Source organism: Pavona decussata, unplaced genomic scaffold, assembly GCF_977016875.1.
Source record: "Pavona decussata unplaced genomic scaffold, jaPavDecu1.1 SCAFFOLD_72, whole genome shotgun sequence".
In the NCBI taxonomy this organism is placed as follows: domain Eukaryota; kingdom Metazoa; phylum Cnidaria; class Anthozoa; order Scleractinia; family Agariciidae; genus Pavona; species Pavona decussata.
Window position 1 is genome coordinate 2,912,501 of NW_028145491.1, and position 20,578 is coordinate 2,933,078.

At 38.9% G+C, this 20,578-nt stretch overlaps 1 pseudogene; it reads left to right on the plus strand.

Moving 5' to 3' along the window:
• Positions 1-19,953, plus strand: part of LOC146476978 (zinc finger MYM-type protein 1-like) — an 89,916-nt pseudogene extending 69,963 nt beyond the window's left edge.
• The last annotated feature ends 625 nt before the right edge of the window (positions 19,954-20,578 follow it).

The following is a 20,578-nucleotide window of genomic DNA, read 5'->3' on the forward strand; positions in this document are numbered from 1 at the left end:
GTTCACTGCAAATGTAACATTTTATCGGGTCTGCCTAATGTGCGAGCCAGCGAGTCACTCTGCGAGCCATGCGAGTCATGTGAGCCAGGGTGCGAGCCATGAAAAATGAAAAATAAAAATATATCAAATAAAAAATTAACTTGTATGTAAAATATATCGTACCATACCACTTATTCATGAGTCCACACGCCATGTTTGATTGTTTTCAAACCCAGTTTCTCTCGGACAAAAGTGTATATTAGAGCCCATTCCTTTACCGCGTTCTTCCATGGCACGTTACCAAAGAGGTGCAGTGGGTTTTTTCCTTCCATTCGGAACAAATTATCAGGGTGTTAGAAAGAATTTTTTTGGCGTTTACTTCTGAAATCATTTAAGTGAGGTAAGTGAGATTCGAATATATATATATATATTTATTTTTTTAATGTATTAGTTCCATTTCTTGAACATTTTCAGCACAGCCTCAGACAAGGTTAACAGTGCGAAATGTAAAAGTATTTTTGTCTGCAGTTAATTTTACTTTTTCGGGTTTGAAAGTGGAAATTGAAATGGAACTTCGGCAGAGGATAGAAGAAGAAGGATTTGAAATTGCTTTTAATCCTCCCAGTGATGGAAGCTGTTTCTACCGAGCTGCAGCGTTTCAACTTGGACTTAAGTCGGGAATCTTGCACAACCTCATTTTTGATTATCTGGGAAACCATCAGTTTGACGTAAGTTATTTAACCGTGGTGTAAGTGACTACGTGACAGACAACAGATGATGACACAAGCAACACCCGGTTAAGAGAATTAAAAACCAACGGAATGAAATGAAATATTTTTCTCGTACTTAGTTTTTACATCATTTTCCGTAATTGAGCCCTAGTACAAAATTTTTTTTTCATTGTACACTAGGGCTCATTATTGTTCCTTATCGTGCATGTATTTTATAACTTTAAGCCTCACACTTTTCTCACTGCACACACTGAAAGGCTATTGGGCAGACATTTTTTTAGGAAAAATGAATAGTTTAAAGTTTTGAAACCACCTGAAAAGCCGGCTCTTGTACGAGGTTTTGTGACATTCTTTTTTCATAATAGGACCAGGGAAATGACCGCTTGGCTTTCTTGTGTGACGTCGATATGGGTGGTGAGAAGGTGCCTGCTGTGTAGTCAGAAGCATTGAAGATCCTGGAAAAGAATTATGCTAATTCTTTAGTGATTAGTGCCTTTGCAAATGTGATGCACTACAAGATCATGATTATTACAGTGCATGGGGTAAATAATCGTTGTCATCCAATTTTTCACTGTTTGTTTCTATTGCTTTCAGAAAACGAAATTAAGTTTTTAACTAAGGAGTAATATATTGTTTTCTTTACACTTTATTTTACAGGATGACAATTTCGTTAAAGTTGTGGAGCCTCAGTTGGGTCCCTCAGTTGGCACTCTTTACTTCGGACACAGTGGTAATCACTACATCGCAAAGGGTGGGCTTGGTTACTTTCATGTGCTATACATAATGTAAACAGATGTGCCTGGGTTCGTTTCACAACTTGGTCACATGTTCATATTTGACCGGTGATGTGCAATTTCTGACAAACAAATAACCAATTAGTCAGGCTAACATTGCAACTAACTCACTAAGATCTGTTTAAATTTCATACAATTTTTGGTCCCTGGGTTATGTTACAGTATTGCTGACTTACTCCACCTTCTCACATTTGTTTCAGACATCAAGCTATGCAGCGGCGGCGGAATCTTCCAGGGGAAATTCTGAGCCACGTACTCGTAGTTTTTTCCCTAAAATCAAAGAGGAGCAAGGCGCTCAAGAAATTAAAACATCCTCCGGTAAAACTTTCAAAGCCAGAAAGGGCAACGACAACAAAGGTACAATTTTAAAAGGGTGACTCATCTAGTTCTAACCACAAAATCTTTTTGATTCTGCCTTCTATTGGTGGAAGTGGTAAGGGGCGAGGCGGAGATAAAATAAACATCATTAGCGGTAGATACACTAAAAAGCTCATTCTGTTGTGTTAATGTAACTTGCGAAGTCAGTGGTGCAGGTAAGATGGCTGCTAGACACGTTTATCCCGCTCTGTAATGTCTTAGCCGGGAAAGCCTACATGGGTTCTTCTTACTAATCCAGAGGACCTTCGGCAGCAGTTTGAAGTTTACGAGACTTATTTATGAAAGCTTAACCGTGTGTCTGAATGTCGAAACAAGCAGAACGCTCATCAAGCTCAAGTTCGAACTCTCAACCTACACCGAAGCGAAATCGCAGTGAGATGGACAATGAAGCGATACAGATTCACCTCTGTCCTTAAAAGTCATCTTAGACAAACTTAGCGCTATAGAAAGCAGAATGGAGGATAATTTTAACAATCTGCACATTGAAGTATCAACCCTACGATGCGAACTCATGCAAGAAATGGAAGGTGTCAAATGTACAATCAAAGAGATCGAAAAATCCCTCGAGAATGCGTGGGCCACGATCGAAGATGTCCAGGAAGACTTCAAGACTCACAAAGACTCAAAAAGGGGCATCAAGAAATACTCCACCGCCAGTCACGGGAAATCAAGTTATTTAAAGAGGAGCTTGCTAAATCACAAGCTGAAACTGCGCTACTGAAAACGTCACAACAAAGAACACAAGAAAGTCTTGTTGCCCTAGAAGACTTAAGGTTCATGAACATTCCCGAAGAGGCTGACGAAAATTGCTCTGATATAGTCTACAATATAATCGAAAATGAGCTAAAGATAGACCCACAAGACATAAGATTTCATGCTGTGCATCGTGTCGGAAAACCACCGTCGCGAAATAGTGATAACAGTTCGCAGCCACGCCCTCGCACCATCATTGCAAGGTTTGTCGTGAGGGAAGACAGAGACGAGGTTTTTGCCGTTAAAAACCGTCTAAAGCATTCCCGACACTACAAAGATGCTTATATTACGAAAGATTATGCAAGAGCGATCCAAGAAGAGAGAAAAACTTTGATTCAAGCCATGTATGTTGCGAAAGAACAAGGATATGACGCTAAAGTTGTCAACCGAACACTCTACATCAACAAAGAAGCTTTCAATGTTACCAACATTCCACACGATTTTCGTCCCACTGCCCCTTAATTTCCATCAACAGAAATTTATGGTTGCTTCTGCCCAGATTTTAACCTAGAACCCGCTTTGGCTATTCCCGGACACCGATCAAGGTTTCATTGTAGTTTGATATGTTTGTGAGGCTTGGTCTGTATATAAGTTGCTGTGTTATTTATGTTCATGTTAGTAAAAATAAGGAACAGTGTTCACTAAAAGACATAGCGTTATTTCTGTAAGTAGTGTGAACATTGTAAGCACTTTTAGTTTTAAAAGCATAATAAGTATTGTTAACAATGTAGATATAGTCATTGTGGTTAGTACTCTGTGTATTGTAAGTAATGTTAATAGTGCTCAGTTTTGTAAATCTCATGTCATGTATGCAAATAAAAATTGTTAAAAAAATAATGATGTAACTTGCACACATTCTGAAGATACTCAGAATAAGGTTTGAAACTTATTCAAGTTAAGTGTTCAAGCTAGTTTCAGGGACATTTGCTTTAGCAAGAATGTTAATATCTCAAGAAATGATAATGTTATAGCAACTTCCAGGGTCAACTCTCACTCCTTCCAACTATGCACATGTACAAGTAAAGAAATACATGAGCATATTTATAATAAAAAAAAATGTGAAATTGGATTTTGTTTCAATTCTGATAAAATTTAAAGTGGTCACACCTTTGCACGGTAAACTTCCTATGCTTTTAATACCGTTAGAAATTAGCAATAAAGTGAATTATTTTCTCACAGGTAGAGGTACGGCTGACCAGAATGACCTAATCGGCATAGCAGTGTCATATGATATGGCATGGCAGAGACGAAATGGGGGCCACAGTTCAAATACTGGCCACGGAGCAGTGATGGGCTCATTTACTGGGAAGATTCCTGATTTTCATACAAGATGCAAATTATGCAAGATCTGTGACAATGCTACACAAAGTGGTAAAAAGCCGAGACCCGATGATTGTCGTAAAAATCACTCTGGGTCATCTTAAAGCATGGAGCCTGCGGTTGCTGTTGATTTGTTTCAGAGGGCACCTTTATCTAACATTAAGTATCATGTCTACACTGGTGATGATGATACCACTACCCTATCCCTCATACGGGAAAAAGTCTCATATGATGTTTAAAAGCAGTCAGATGTTATTCATACTCAACGGTCTCTTCTTTCAAAACTTTACACTCTCAAATCAAATGGAAAATTTCCAGGACGCTCGCTACTTTCTGTGAAAGTGATTTCTTACTTGGGCAAGTGCTATAGCTATTGGGTGGCCCAAAACAAAGATAAACCTGCTTCACTGAAAGCAGCCATAAAAAACATTGTGCCACATGCATTTGGCAAACATGAAAACTGTGATCAATCCTGGTGTCAGTTCAAGATGGACCCAACTAGTTATAGACACAGTGAACTTTCCTTTGGAAAAGATTTGCACGGCGATTCATTGGAGGAAGGACTAACTGCAGTTTTTGACAACTATTCAACAGATGTTGTTGTTAAAAAGCTGGCTCCAGCGACAAATATTCAAAGGAATGAAGCGTTCAACAACAATGTCGGATCGAAAAACGCAAAAATTCGTTTTTACAGTGGGAGTGAAAGCAGCGGTTTTCGAGTTGCTTTCGGAGTAAGCCAGACAAACGAGGGGCGTGAATATATTTGCCAAACTTTGAGGGAAGTTAACATTGAACAAGGTGATCATTGTATTGCTTATAACAAAGCAATAGATCTGAAGTAATCAAATGATAAGAATAGGAAATCTTCAATTTCATTCAAGAAATGGCGATCGCAGTTACATCGCAACAAATTGAACTCAAAATCCAGGAGTGAGGCCAGAGAAGGTACAACGTACGAAACCAACGTCGGGTTGAATTTGGACTCTCATTACACAGTGGAATTATTGAAGTCGACTAACAACTTGCCAAAATCAACGTTTGAGGGGTACGAAAGGATGGTGCCAGCATTTTCACAACGCAAGACGCAACCCAAAGTTTCACACAACGATTCACTCAACTATTAGTTCGTAGTTTTCGACACAGAAACAACTTCGTTGGGTAAACAAACGCAAATTTGTCAACTAGCAGCTATGACTAGAGACGGAAAAACTTACAATGAATATGTGCTACCTACATGCAATATCAGCAGCTATGCCCCTTGTGTCAACAAACTCACTGTCAAAACTGTGAATGATGAGAGAACTTTGCTCCTGTACACTCTGTTCCTCTAAGCGAATGTCTTCAATCTTTTACCACTTTCCTTTCCAGTAGTACACATTGTCACACCGTTTTAATTGGCCATAATTCTTCTTGGATAAATTAAGTGGTTCAGAGTATTTATTGCCAAAGTCATTGAAAAAATAGCACATACCTAGGATTCAAAGGGATAATTGCTTCTTACTCGGCTGGAAGAGGCACACTAACAATGTCATTGTCATAGATTGTGGGTTCCCATCTTTTATATTCTTGGGTCCTTTAGATACAGTTACCCCAGTAAAAATATTTTGTGATCACAGCGTGATCACAGATCACGCCCGTGATCACGGGCGTGATCACTCCTTTCACCGTGGTCACGCCTTCAGCAACGTGTGATTGGAGTGATCACACCCGTGATCACGGTGTGATCACTCCAGTAACCGTGATTCTTTACAGTGATGGCGTGATCACGTATGATCGTTGATGGTTCAACTGTCCAAACATTATTCATTAGAGTAAAATTGAACAACAAGAACAGCCAAACTGCATATAAATCTGATTCAAATGGTTCAAAATGTCTGTAACACTAATGGCGTAAAAAAATCTTTTATTCTAGTAAATTAAAGATCACAGTGGTTCAGTAATTTTGTTAGCGGGCACACTTACCGCGCTTAAAACTCGGGACAATTGAATCTTTCTGCTTTACTGCGTGTCGTTCAATCTTTAACTCACAGGTTTCATGGTTTCACGAGTTTTTTTCTCCGTTCATCAGTCCTGTACAACATATTATAGCAGCTTTTTAAACGACTATTAAGAAATGAATATTTACATTTGGACGATCAAATGCAAATTCCTGATATGTTGTAGCATGGGTTGCGTTCTATGCTCGATTCATTTCACTTACTCAATCCAAGGCGAAAACTCAAGGCTGCTTTTTTGCATGTTGGCGACGAAGCACTGAAAAAGGTACGATTCTAACTTCAGTTTCGAGAAAAATAGCGCGTTTTCTCCGAATTCCGTGACACGTGCGTGTCGGAATTTTATCTACAAGGTCTCTTGAGACATCTGCGGGTTTAATCTTATTGGCCAAATGTCATTAACCTGTTTCGAATTACCTCTTCCTGATCGCGTTACAAAAATTGTCCTGAAAATAAACTTGACCGTTGGTAATTTGACTTAGAAGAGCGGGAACGTTTTCAATGCGAAGTATCTTCTCTTATCACTTTGGGAAACGGTTTAATGTTTTGCTTTTCTGAAGCGAAGACCTGCACCCGGCCGTTTTGTAAACAACAGACTGTTCCTTCGGATTGTCTCCGACTGTGTAGCCGCTTGGATGTTTGAAGTTCGTCGCGATAAATGTGCTCTGATCAAGAACCCTGAGGACTTCTTTGGTCTGCTGTAAAACGAAGTGATTCTTGCAAGTTGTCAATTTTAGTCCACGTCTATAGACGGGAAAGTCAATATCGAAGAACATTACAGAATTATTAAGGTAAGCAACACGATCACATAATATAATAACAATGATTTTAGAAAGTGATTCCTGGTTAGCATTCTTCTGAATCGAAAAAATATTAGTCCACGTTTAATAAACCTTTGTAGTTCTCAACTTGTCAAAATGTATACTATTTTAGTGTATTCCACTGGTGTTCTTCATTTTTATTCTGTACACAAAAAGAAATAAACTTACGTACTGCAAAACAACACTAACTGCAGACTGCTGTGTTTATAATGTTAAGGCACGAGCACTGTACTAACATAAGTTGTTGCGCTTGTCAACCATAATAGATAATTTGCTTATTATCGAAGCGGTTCAATTCGAAATTCAGTCCTCTATTGAAAAAGCACGTGATCACGCCACCGTGATTTAGGGAGTGATCACGGTCATCAGCCATTCAGGCGTGATTCTCGTTTTTTCTGTGATCACAGTTTGTGATCACGCCAGTGATCACGGCTTGATCACGCCTATATTTTTACTGGGGTACAGTTTGGTTTTGCCAAACAATTGTACGTTAGACCCTATTTTTGTTGATTACTGGGAGATGCATGTGCTCAGTTACTGCTGGGTTAAGAGTTCAAATTACTTTTTTAAATAGTAACAATAATAAAAAGCAATGTATTTTAATTGTGAATTTTTTCACTTTATTTTAGTTCACCTAAATAAATTTGATACAGACATCAAGAGTACGTGTGTACATATTTTACAAAAAAAAACAAGTTTCTGAACTACAAAGGCCTCAAAAGACAAATTATGTAATGGCAACTAATTGTTACTTAAACATATAAACATTTCACTATTATGTCCCTGTAGTTCTAGATGAGACTGTGTATCCCAAAACGAGTGCCATGAAAGTCTGCACAAACAATCCCAGAGACCAAGTTCTAATGTGTGAAGTACCCTTTTTGACCCACAAGTTCAAAGTGAACAACAATTCCCCAGACTAGTCTTTATGAGTTTTCCAGTCCTACGCAATAGTTCCTCCCTATTACAATGTTTTTTTTTTTTTCAACAATGACATAACTTCAATCTAACTGAGGCATGGTTCAGACGCCGAACTTCGAGCCGAACCTAATACCTCGAATTAAGTACATGAAAAGTTCGGCGTCTGAATCAGTTAACAGCCCTTTCAATTTGGAATGGCTCAGCTGTTCTTCCCTCATGGCTCAGCCAGGAATTTCGACTTTGGAACGGCTTTCATTCAGACGTCGAACTTTTCATGAGCCGAATCTAATGCATAAATTATTATAACGTGTTTCAAATACAGTCTCTCCTAGAGAGCGTGCGTCGTAGAGCGTGTTTACAATCATGGCGGCTTGGAGAGCAACACATACGGATAAAGGCGTAGACATGTGTAGTTCCTGCTTCGCTGACACGAAGTATGTTTGTATTGATTGTCGCATGCCGATTTGTAACAAGTGTTCTATTTTCGAAAACGACGAAGAAACTGATGGTTGGACGGAAGGAAGATCTGTTGGGCATTGTCAACCATGCTTCAATGCCAAGAAGTTGCTGGAAGATTCTCAAACCAAGAACAATGATGGCGGGAAACGAAAACAGAAAAAAAATGGGCGAGACAGGACTAACAACCCAGAAAAGTACGTGATGAGAGGACTCTTTCGTAGGTGACATGTTTATTCCAAGTACTGTTTTATTGCAAGGCCGTCACAAGGCATTCTCAATTGAAATTATAGAATTATTTCCGTACTTTTTAACATTTTTCAGTTACGCAGTGTGGTGGTTTGCTAGGAAACAGGTTACTTCTCGACATTGTCGAGTCGCCCTATTTTAAGATACAATCATCATCATCATCATCATTTATTTAGTAATGCAGGTTACAAAATAGGCAGCCAAAAGGCTGATGTGGACCTACAATTCACTAAAAAATGTAAATATCCTTGCTACAGCCATATATCTTATAAACCTAAAACATAAATTCAAACTTAAATTGGGTAAAATTCAAATCACTAAAGTCATCAGACAGTGTGATTGTTCTACTACCCATTCTAAAGCCAAATTCAAACAGGAATAAACAACGGAAAAATATGCATTCCTCGTGATAGCTTTACGTTCTTTTGTTGCCGAATATTTAGAATATTGCCACTACTAGAAATACGTGACTCGCAAAACCTCGCGAAGCTGGGGCTGGGTGGAAAGCCCTCTTTACTTGTATTGTAGCATCAAACGAGGAGATTAAAAGGCGCATAAGATTTTTTTTGATGAGTATGGTGTTTTCGTAGTTCCACGGGCTAGTTTGCGGTTGAAAATCTATTTGTGACACGACGTAATGTACAACGGGCGTGCAGTGCTGTCGTGTTCGATGAATTTATTTCCCACGGAAAATTAATTACCGCGGCCACAAAACGTGTAATTTCTTTAATGCAATCTTTCACAAAAAAGATTTCTAAAAGAAAGGGAAAAGATTCTGGAGAGATAGTTCTGTATCCAGTGAATATTGACGACATTGCAGTTGAAATTTGATCATGCACGCATATTTTTTTCGATGTATGCAAATTTTGCTCCAGACGACGCCAGACAGTCTGACGTCATTGTGCGGACACCTTCAAAGATATAAACATATATATATATAAATATATTTTTCGCTCGAATTCGCGCGGCTTGGCTCCGCTCGGGCCGGCTCGGCCCGACAAATTTATTAACCTCACTACGCTCGGGCCTTCGGCCCTCGCTTCGCGAGGAACAATGTTCAGATTGTAAAAGTATTAATTTGTTTTGGCATGTTCCAATAGCTTTGAAGAACCTCAAAGTCCCTCTGATTCATAAGAGGAAGAACAAGAAGAGAAGAACAAGAACAAGAACAAAGAGGATGGTAGTAAGTTAAAGGAAAAGCCAAAAAAGGCAGGAAGAAAGCCTAGGCGGTCATAAGAGCTACTGAGTGATTTCATTGACATAATTGTCAGCAGTGACCACTACAAGACAAAGCTGATATTTAGGAACACTAAATTTCAACAGAATGGGGAAATCTATGGGAAAATTCGTGAAGAACTGAAGCAGAGATGTGCTGCAAGGAGTGAGAGTTTCTGCTTTATCGTTGAGCAACTCAGATCAAAGTTCAAGAAGTGTGTGTCTGAAAGTAAGAGAGCCACTCTCACTATAAAAACTGGAACTGGCATTTAAAGATTCCAAGAAGACAAAAATTTGGGGGCATGGTTTAAAAAGCTTTATGACATAGTCAAAACAAGAGACTCTTGCCAGCCAGAGCAAGCAAGGGAAGCATCAGCAACTCAGTCTTGCCGAAGCGTCACTAGCACATCAACCATAGATACCTCTGAAAGTGAAATGTCATCAGCTGACCAAAGGGAGAATATGTTTGTTCCTGTAAAACAACCAAAACGAAAAGGCAATCGGGGTGACCCTATCTGTGAAGCCATTAAATTGATTGCAATTGCAGAAAAAGATTAAAATTGATGCAAATGATGCTTTCATTTGGAAATCAACAACCAATACAGGGTCAGTGCCCTCCGTTTGCAGCAGGACATGTGGGTTTTGCCTCGCCTGCCTGTAATAGTGATGGCTTCTACAGGCCTTATCCACCAGCTCCCAATCAAAGTATTCAGAGTGCTTATGCTCCAGAAGGTTCCATGTATCAGGGCCCTTCAAATTACCAGCTTTGACCCCTTTCTCGTGCAAATTCTCGGTCAGCGTCTGTTAATTCTAATTCTACTCCAAGCCCTGCATCTGCTGATGAGGCATCCTCTCTTATCAGGGCCAATAGTCCTGTTTACCACTCCATGTGATTGTATTATTATATAAATAGAGGATATTACACAGTGGTGAAGCTATGAATTTTATTTTTGAGTGGGAAACATTGTTTTTAACTTGTGAAAATAAAATTCATTTCAATCCCCCATGTAATTTTCTTTTTATTATATAGACATGAGTGTTTTATTTGAAAAAGCTTATAACCTTCACTAGTGAGGAGATGGAAAATATGCCACTCGGCTCCCAGATGTAGTTTGTATTTTCCAATACAACACTCATATCTTTATAACAAAAAAGAATACATGCAGGAATTTGGAATAGTTTCCTTATATTTGAGAATAGAGTGGTTAAAGTATGGTGACCTTAATTGTTTCTTATCTATTATTTTGGCTTAAAAATCCTTATACTTAGTAAGGACTATGCTGTCTCATCCTCACAAACCCAGAAAGTTGGGGCAGGAGAATGTTATATTGAGCAAAATTGATTTCAGGGAAAGTTTACAAATAAGTATAACAAGCAGGGGAACCCATTGGTTCTTTCTGATTTCACTTTCTAGTCTCTGATTGGTTGCCAAATTGACTGCAAAGAATAAAATTATTTGTGATTTGATACAAAGAAATTTTGTGTGCAACAGTACTTACCACTTAATCACAACTTTAGTACTTGTCACACTTACATGTAATCACTCTATGGAAGGGGAAGGAATTTTGCAGTTCATGGATACATGTATGTTGAGTCAATAAGCTGCTACACAACAAAGCAAGACAACTCTTTATGTCTCTTGAGATTACATGGTTACGGTGAGAGTTGTACAGTGGGTAACTGGTAGTATAAATCAGTATAGCGCAACCCAAGGAGAAAACAATATGGGCAAAAACGAGCCCATTTTCTCTCAAACACAAACATTTGTTTCTTAGAAACACTCTAATAGCAACATGTTAAACAACGTTGGCACATATATGTTAATAAAAAGTTCAGGTTATCAGCAAATGTTCATCTTTCATTTCTAACACCACAGAGTCCATCTTAGAGACATCTGAAACATTGTCAGTGTCCAAGTTAATGTCTTCAACAAAGGGGCCCTGGCCAATTAAAGAAAGAACTTGGCCATGACAAACGATGATTTACTACTTATGAATTATTATTGTCCGTGTGGTTATCACAGGGATTAAAAAAGTACTCTAAAGTGGTCCAGAAAACAATACCAGTTTGTTTTTCCAAAAAAAATTGGTCAGCAAGGGCATTTCGTATGATATTTGCCTGCTGGCATGAATCTCTGACTTTCTCACAAGGCAGCATTTGCAGTAATTCCCTTACCCGATTCATAAAACACGTCCCTGGTTTGTTACTGGATCAAGTGTTAAGTCTACCTTTTTGCTGAGGGTTTCTCCTCTGTCAATGCACACATTGTGAAGAACGATACAGCCCAGAGTTGCCTTTTTAACATCTTCTTTACTACTTTCACGTTTCCTTAGAAGGACTCTCCATCGTGCCTTCAATTGACCATAACAACCTTTGGTCACCATCCTTGCTCTACTTAACCAATAATTTAAATATTTCTGTCTTTGTGTGAGGACAGCGTTGCCATAGGGTTTCATGAGCCATGTTTTAAATGGAAATGCAGAATCTTCAAGCACAAGGGGTGGTATAAGCACTCTGCCAATGTCCTTCCCAATGTCAGGAATCAGCCCATTTTCTTCTGTCAGCCCACAGTTGAGTTGACTGGAAGATAATTGCATCATGTCAATTTCCAGCAAACCCACAAGTTGCCCACATGAACCGATAGTTTGAGTCAACCTTCCCCATCACAACAATAGAGTAGAAGTTTTTAAAATTATAGTACTCTTTACACGATTGAAGACCTCCGGGTGGGGGCTTGATGGTGATGTGACAGCCAACTAATGCACACCAACAACATGGAAATTGCCAAAGTACCACTATGACCATCATTTTCCTCTTAAACTCTTCCTCTGACTTGGGCATATGTTTGGTCACGCACTCTTCCCACAAGCTTTCCACTATTGCATTTGTTACCTCGTTGACAATTGAACAGACTGTAGAAACCCCTAGTCCAGTCATCTCTGCAATTGCGTAATAATAATCGCCTCTCGCCAGACAATAGAGGCAAATAGCTCACCGGCATTCTGGTGAGATGGGCTCTTCGTTCACTGTATCTTTTTGGAGGACATGCCTGATCCAATTTAGGATAAAATGGAAAGTTCCACGCGAAACTCGAAATTTTTTGTTGAAACGTTCTTCAGAGTAAGTATTCCAAACACAGTTAAACCATCCCATGTTTCTCCCAAGGCAACGGCAGGAACAACTATATCTGGGTGCTGCATTTTCTCGAGACAATAACAAGAGCAGAGTGACTAAACAGACAGTTACTAGCTGTTGTCTTCTTGTCACCATATAACCAAATCGGGTGAGCATCCTTTTCCTTCTAAGTCTCGCTCTCCATCATTAATCTCAAGAGAAAAACCCTCGATAGGTGGCGACCGGCACATGTTCTGGCGTCATCCGCCATGTTTACACTTTACCTGAAAACCGCTGACATTTCGATTGGTTTTGCTTCAAGTAAATCAAGTTCGGCTAATTACGTTCGGCATCTGAATCAAAAGGCGGGATTTTCATGATTTGGGCCGACCTTAACTTGAGTTAAGTTCGGCTCATGAAAAGTTCGGCGTCTGAACTGGGCCTAAGTAGCACACTTGAGAGTGGTCAAACTGTTTTCAAATATTACTTGCAGCTTTCAACTGTTGAAAAAGATCAAGAGCCTATTGTATAGAGGATGGAAGATGAAGGCCTTGGTGATTCATAACATAGTGGAAATATTCTTGGTATATATTGGCTTCACTTTCATCGCTGTCCACATTCAAATGCTTCTCCATTTCATCGATTTGTTATCCTTGTACGACCCATTTGCAGCTAGCAGCACTTGACCTTTCTGGTAAGAAGAACAAGACGTCTATCACTCCTGGTACAGTGCCTTGACTTGAGTTTCTAATACAATGTGTATTCCAGTGTTGCTTTACTTCGTCAAGTTCGTTTTAAGCACTGCCTCAAAACAAAACCACAAGCATTCCATTTGTAGCACATTACCACGGTCCAGTATTCCAGCAACTACCTTGTCTTTCAAAAAGACTATCCACTAGCCTGCTCTTCCTTTCCTGAAATGAGACCACCAAGCCTTGATTTGCTGGTTTGCAGGTGACGAACCGTACTTATGTGCTTTCTCAAGAGCAAAGGCATCTTCTCCATTCTGGCAGAAACAGCACTGCCATTATACCATTTTCTGTACCAAAATCGGTTCTTAGCAAAATCGGGCAACCTCCATTTCCGTTTAAACAATCTAAATAGAATTGCGCTACATTCTCTGGCTTGTTTTTAGATCTTGGGCGCTTTCCATTCAACAAAAAAAACCGGTTCAAGATTTCGGAATTTTTGCTGGTCAAATGAAACGGGTCCTGGAACTTGTGAATCACGTGAGGAGGCACACGGGGCATGCTGGGCTATTTGAAAATGGTGGACTTTTTGAATGTTTTCGCGACTTTAGAGGAAGATGATGCCGAGTTAAACTATTCTGTTATCGACAGCGAAGACGATTTAATCCTTCTGGCGGCAGTTTCCTCTTTTATGCAGTGAAGTTTCAATCGTGTAAATGGATATTTCCAAGCAACGATCCCTGCTTATTTGTCGGGGGAATCAAAAAGCCATTTCGGCATGACTCGACAAACATGCGAGTTGTTGGCTCAGGAGATCATGCACACCGGACGCATTCCAACTCGGAACACATCTGGGCGGCCTACGATTCTGGCAGAGAAGCAAATACTGCTGTTCCAATGGAGTGTAGCAAATAAAGAGCCCTGTCGTGGCATTCGTGGTTTAAGAAAACGTCGAAAATCTCAGACAAAAAACCACAAGCAAAACATTACTACACTTCCATAGCCATTTTGTTTGCGGCTCTTTCGGCTCATGTGACGTTCGCGCTTGGCCAGGGAGACTAAATCCGACACTCATCGCGAATGGAACACGGAAAAAATTTTTTTTTTCTTTTTTTTAATTATTTATTCCAAACAAAACACTACTTACAAACAAAGTACATTACTTTTAACATTAGTTACAAACCACTTACACTACAATACTCTTTTACTTTCACTTTTTTAACAGATGTAAGGGAAAAAAAAGAAAAGAGGCGAAAATTTCATTAAAGCAAAACAAAGAACAATGTATTACTGGTCATATATAAAAAACTTGAAAATGAGCATGAAATAAGACATAAATAAACAAGTGCGAAAAGGACAATTATTAAGTGTACTCTTATTTGATCTAGCTTGAGAAGGTCTCCGACGTTTTATTAGATTAGATTTGCAAAATAAGTAGCAAAAGGCACGCGCCTTAACTGTATTTAGAGTTGTCATATATCTTAAGTTAAAGGCGATCAAGGAGAGGTTTCCATTTTTCAGGAGGGTCGTTGGAACCGTTTTTCTCAATTTCATAGGTTTTCTTTAGAAAACGTAGAAATTGTGGAAAGTTGGGAATTTCGTTTTTCATTTTGCAAAGCCAAATGTGATATCTGCTCATCGAACAGCAAAAATTAATTTGGAGCTTAGCATCTGAGGTGTCAGGGCTAAGGCCTAAGGCAGTGATCATGTCAAGGTTTTCGTTCTGAATTAGTGAGCAAGCACGTAGCCAGTTGAATATACTTTTCCAAAAAAGAGAAGTTAACGTGCAATTCCAGAAAATATGAAGCAGTTTCGGTTTCTCCTCCACAGAAAGTGCAACGATCGTTATCTCTAGCTGAAATTTTAAATAGAAAGGAGTTTGTTGCAAGACGTCGATGGAGAAGTTTAACTTGGAAAATAATAATCTTGGTGCTTTTTGTGCACGTTCTTGCCAGTTGAAAAGTTTTTTTCCAATCAATTTCATCTTCTAGTTTACAATCGTTCTGCCATTTTGCTTGAGAACTTAGCGGCTTCTCACTCTTAAGTGCTACAAGGTTTCTATAAACTAAGTTGCTTGGTTTTTTCGTCACCAAGAATGATTTGTTGAAAGGCTTGACATCTTCTTTTTCAATATTGATTATATTGTTTTTGAATCGTTCCCTCAGGGATTTCAGTGTTGAGATGATTCCGTTAAAAGCGAGAAAGCAGGGTTTAAGTGAATATTTGGTTTGGAACTCTTTATAGGAAAGGAATGTGGTTGGGTTTTTCTTAAGGTGCTCTATCGACAAAATTCCTTCATTGAGCCATTGTCGAATAAAAGCAGGTTTGCGATCAATTCTAATCAGAGAATTATTCCAGAGAGGTTGCTCATTGTAATGTTGCAAGGAGAGTATATTGTCGGTATGATTAACCTCAGCCCAGATCCGCAATATCTCATTGATGAATGTATCGGAAGTTTGGAAAGAGCGCTTAGTATCTGTCTTGTCCAGGTTGCCTAGGAACACCGCCTCTCCACCATATCTACTGAGTTCCAAATCGAAGAAAAGTTTCCATTTTCCTAAATTTGTTTTATCGAGATATTTTTTGATCCAAATAGTTTTCAAGGATTTATTAAACGAGAAAAGATCAATCATTTTCAGGCCGCCGTTATTGTACTCATTGATCATAATATTTCTTTTAATCTTATCTGGTTTCCCATCCCAGAGGAAAAAATAGAAAGCATTGTTTATTTTTCTAATAGCTTGGTCATTTGTTTGGAGGGGAGAAAGGATATGAACCAGCTGTGAAGCGATTAGACTTTTTACTATCGTGATTTTCCCGAGTAGGCTTAGTCTTCGGTATTGCCAGTTTCTTAGTAAATTCAGAACTTTTTCCGTTTTTTCTTGGAAATTCAAATTCGCAGTTTCTTCAGGGTCTATTGAAAGCCAAACTCCAAGTGCTTTGATTTTTATTTGCTGCCATTTAAAACCTTTCTCTGGACATAAAACCTCTGGACTTCTCGCCTTTGAACCTATCCATAACGCTTCAGTCTTTTTGCTATTGAGTTTAAGACCAGATATTTTACTAAATTTTCCAATAACATCGAGTGAACTTTCTAGTGCACTCTTTGTGCCATCGAGAATTAGAGTGGTATCATCTGCATATTGGCTTAATTTGATTTCTTTTTGGCCGACTGACACGCCTTTTATATTCGGGTCTCTTCGGATTGCGCTAGCTAAAACTTCTACCGAAAGAACAAATAAATATGGGGAGAGGGGGCAGCCTTGCCTTACACCTCTTTCTATTTTAAAGCAGTCGCTCGTCCACCCGTTGTTTATTACGCAGCTTTCAATATCATTATAGAGAGTTTTAATCCATTTCTGGATTGAAGGACCAAAGCCATAGTGGTGTAAGGTTTTTTCAATGAAAGGCCATTCTAGTGTGTCAAATGCTTTTTCAAAATCTAAAAGCAAAATCAGACCAGGAATGTTTTTGTTTGCGGTGTAATTTATGACACTGTCAATCAGTCGTATGTTTTCACCAATGAACCTTCCTTTAATAAATCCTGTTTGATCATAATTGACAAGTTTCGGAAGAATTGACTGGATTCTGTTTGCAATTGACTTCGCAGCTATTTTATAGTCGCAATTTAGTAAAGATAAAGGTCGCCAATTTTTAAGGGTTTTTAGGTCTGCTTCTTTCTTTGGGATAAGTTTTATAATCCCTCGTCTCTGAGTAATTGCCAGGTGACCGTTCTCGTATGCGAAGTTAAGGGCAGCGATCAGAGCATCCGAAATATCATGCCAAAAAGTTTTGTAGAACTCCACCGGTAGCCCGTCTGATCCGGGAGTTTTGCCGTTCACCATTTGCTTCAAGGACGAAAAGCATTCTTTCTCTGTTAGCAGTCCCTCGCACGAAAATTGTTCTTCCTGCGATAGGTGTACATTATTCTCTTTTGGAAAAAAGGGATTGGCTATGTGTGGATCCTGCACGCCAGTTAACTGTGTCGAGTACAAATTTTTATAAAAGGAGACGCATTCATGTACGATTTTATTGTCCGTTGTAATTACGTCGCCATTATCTGTTTTGAGCTGGTTTATTGTTCCTTGTTTATAGTGTCGTTTCTCAAGATTGAGAAAATATTTGTTATTTTTCTCACCCTCATTGTACCATCGGCACTGTGATCTTAAAATGGCGCCTTTTGTTCGATATTCTAAAATGTTTTCTTGTTGCTCTTTTTTGATTTTCAGCATATCTAAGACCTTTCCACGTTGTAATTCACTAATGTTTTCACCCTCCAGTTCCCTTTCTAGCGAAGCTATATTCTTTTCAATTTCCTCTTCTTGATGGGTCCTTTCTTTTTTCCTTTGTCGTGCATAAATTAGTGATGTTTCTCTCACTTTTAATTTTATCATCTCCCATAGGAGAGAGGGACCAACATAAGGATCATTCGCATATTCATCTTTTGTTTGTTGAATAATATCTTTAATTTTGCTAACATAATTGTCTTCGGACAGGAAAGATGTGTTTAATTTCCAGAGACCTGGGCCCCTGGGGTTAAAATTGGTTGTGATTTCCATAGTTATCATTGAATGATCGGTTTTATATCCAGGGACAATGTCTGCAGTGTTGATATTGCCCATTAAACTCTGGCTCGCTAGGAAAAAATCAAGCCTGCATTGAATATTAGGGTTCTTTTGACGCCAAGTGAATCTTTCTTCCTCTGGGTTTAGTGTTCTCCATATATCAATAACATCCCAGGTCTCGCAAATTTCTTTAACCTCTTTAAGAGAATTCTTATGTGTGGTGGGACGGCCTCCTCTGCTATCCTTCGTAATATCCAGTACTAAATTAAAGTCTCCGCCTATAATTATCTCGTCGCATTGAAACTCGCGTAGATAAGTAGATATATCTCTGAAGAAATCAGGTTTGTCGTCATTTGGTGCATAAAGGTTACAAAGAGTGATCATTTTACCGTTTGCTTTGATGTCGCAGATAATGAAGCGCCCATTAGGATCTGAGCGTGTTTTCATGATTTCTAAATCAAAATTGTTATTAAAAAGGATGCATGCGCCTGCTTTGTTGCTTGTGCAACAGCTGAAAAGGGCTTTATATCCCCATTCAGCGGTCCACAAATGAATATTGTTTTCCGTGCAATGTACTTCTTGTAGCATACATATCGAGAGCTTTTTGGTTCGATGCCAGTTGAAAATGAACACGGAAAATTCGGTAATTCCGGAAAGAAGGGTAAGCCCAAAAGGTAGTCCTAAATTTTCGGAAATTCTTTCCGAAACTTTTCCCGTTCCATTGGATTTCTGACCGGAAATCTCGGAAATTTTGACTGAATGGAAAGCGCCCTTTGTCATCTCTAGCCAGAGAATTTTACAGCTGTACCCGTCAATAGCACCATGGATGGGAAACCCATATGGTTTTAACTTGCCATGACCCAAGGAAGTAAACATAGTAAGAATATTAATATATAAAACATCATATATTTGAACTGCGGATGAAAGATTAAATAGAAGAAAGATCTTCGCAGTAAGTACGCAGCTTAAGCAGTTGCAAAAAGAAAGTCTGAAAAAAATTCAGGCTTTAACAGGATTTGAACCCATAACCTCTGCTATCCCGGTACAGTGCTCTACCAACTGAGCTATCAAGCCAACTGGGAGCTAGTTATATTGTGAGTTCGCAATATACCAGTGAATGATGAATATATGAAACATCATATATTTGAACTGCAGATGAAAGATTAAATAGAAGAAAGATCCTTGCGGTTAGTACGCAACTTAAGCATTTGCGAAAAGAAAGCCATTAATAAAAGTCAGGCTTGAATGGGATTATAACCCATGAACTCTATGATGCCGGTACAGTGCTCTACCAACTGAGCTATCATCAAGCCAACTGGGAACTGGTGATATTGCAAGTTTGTAATATACCCATGAAGGATGAATATGTGAATATTAATATATGAAACATCAGATATTTGAACTGCGGATGAAAGTTGAAATAGAAGAAAGATCCTCGCAGTTAGTATGCAACTTAAGCTGTTACGAAAAGAAAGCCTGAAAAAAATTCAGGCTTGAACAGGATTTCAACCCATGACCTCTGTCTCGTAACCTGCGCTTGAAAGTGCTTAAAGTCATTTTAATACCATGGTAGTCAGCCAAGAATTGCTGTATAACTTTGTTTTCATGCCCAAGGTGAAAATATTGTTGTATAATCGTTCGTTCGTCCTCCATTTTGTCGCTTCTGGTTGGGGAGGTTTCATGGCTAGCACCAGTTCCCTATCCATATAATGCGCAAGCATGGCTATAAAGTAAATTTGTAGTAACTCTCTTATTTTAAATTCGCAGCAACTTTTTTATTTGGAGCAGTAACCCTTGTGGGCCACCATACCACAGGGACAGGACTGACAAGATTGACCTTTTGACTGCAGCCACCGAGTTTGTTGGACAACATCAAAACAGAAAGTAGCTTTTTCAAAAAAATTTACTACAAACGATTTGCCTCGAAAGTTGTCTTTGCTCTCAAGCAACCCACCCCCACCCCCACCCCAATAAATTTAACCCTGCAACGGAACTGAGAGTGGACTATTATGAAATGACTGTATTTGTCACACACACATACACACACACACACCAAGTTTCTTTTTGGCTTTCTTCCTTATGGTGTTATTTGACCCCAAGAACCGGGCGATTATATGAAGCCCACTGCTAAGTGTAGGAAAGGAAAATTTGGGTAGGTGTAGTCAAATGGCATCACTGTGTAATCAGCATATACTTAATTTAATTAAGGTTTAAAAATATAAATTCAATACCAAACCAACAGCCCACCATACATTGAATTCTTCTGGGAATAATGATGTGGCGCTGACCAATATTGTGCACAATAAAACTGCTATATCAAACTTAACACGGGTATTGTTTTGTCATTCTTACCTCACGTTAATGCTGGTCACAATTTTAAGTGTATCAATTGTATTTTTATTTTTCGTGTACGATGTGACTTAAAGCAGGAGCACCATATGGTGAAAGCCAAAGTGTACACTGAATTTGTTACAAAAAAGGAAACACACTTGTACGACCCTGACACATTTAGGGAGTTTTGTATTTCTACCGGAGCTACAAAGTTATTTGAGAGCATCCTAAGCGCAGTGACAACATCATGGCATTCTTCGGACCGAAC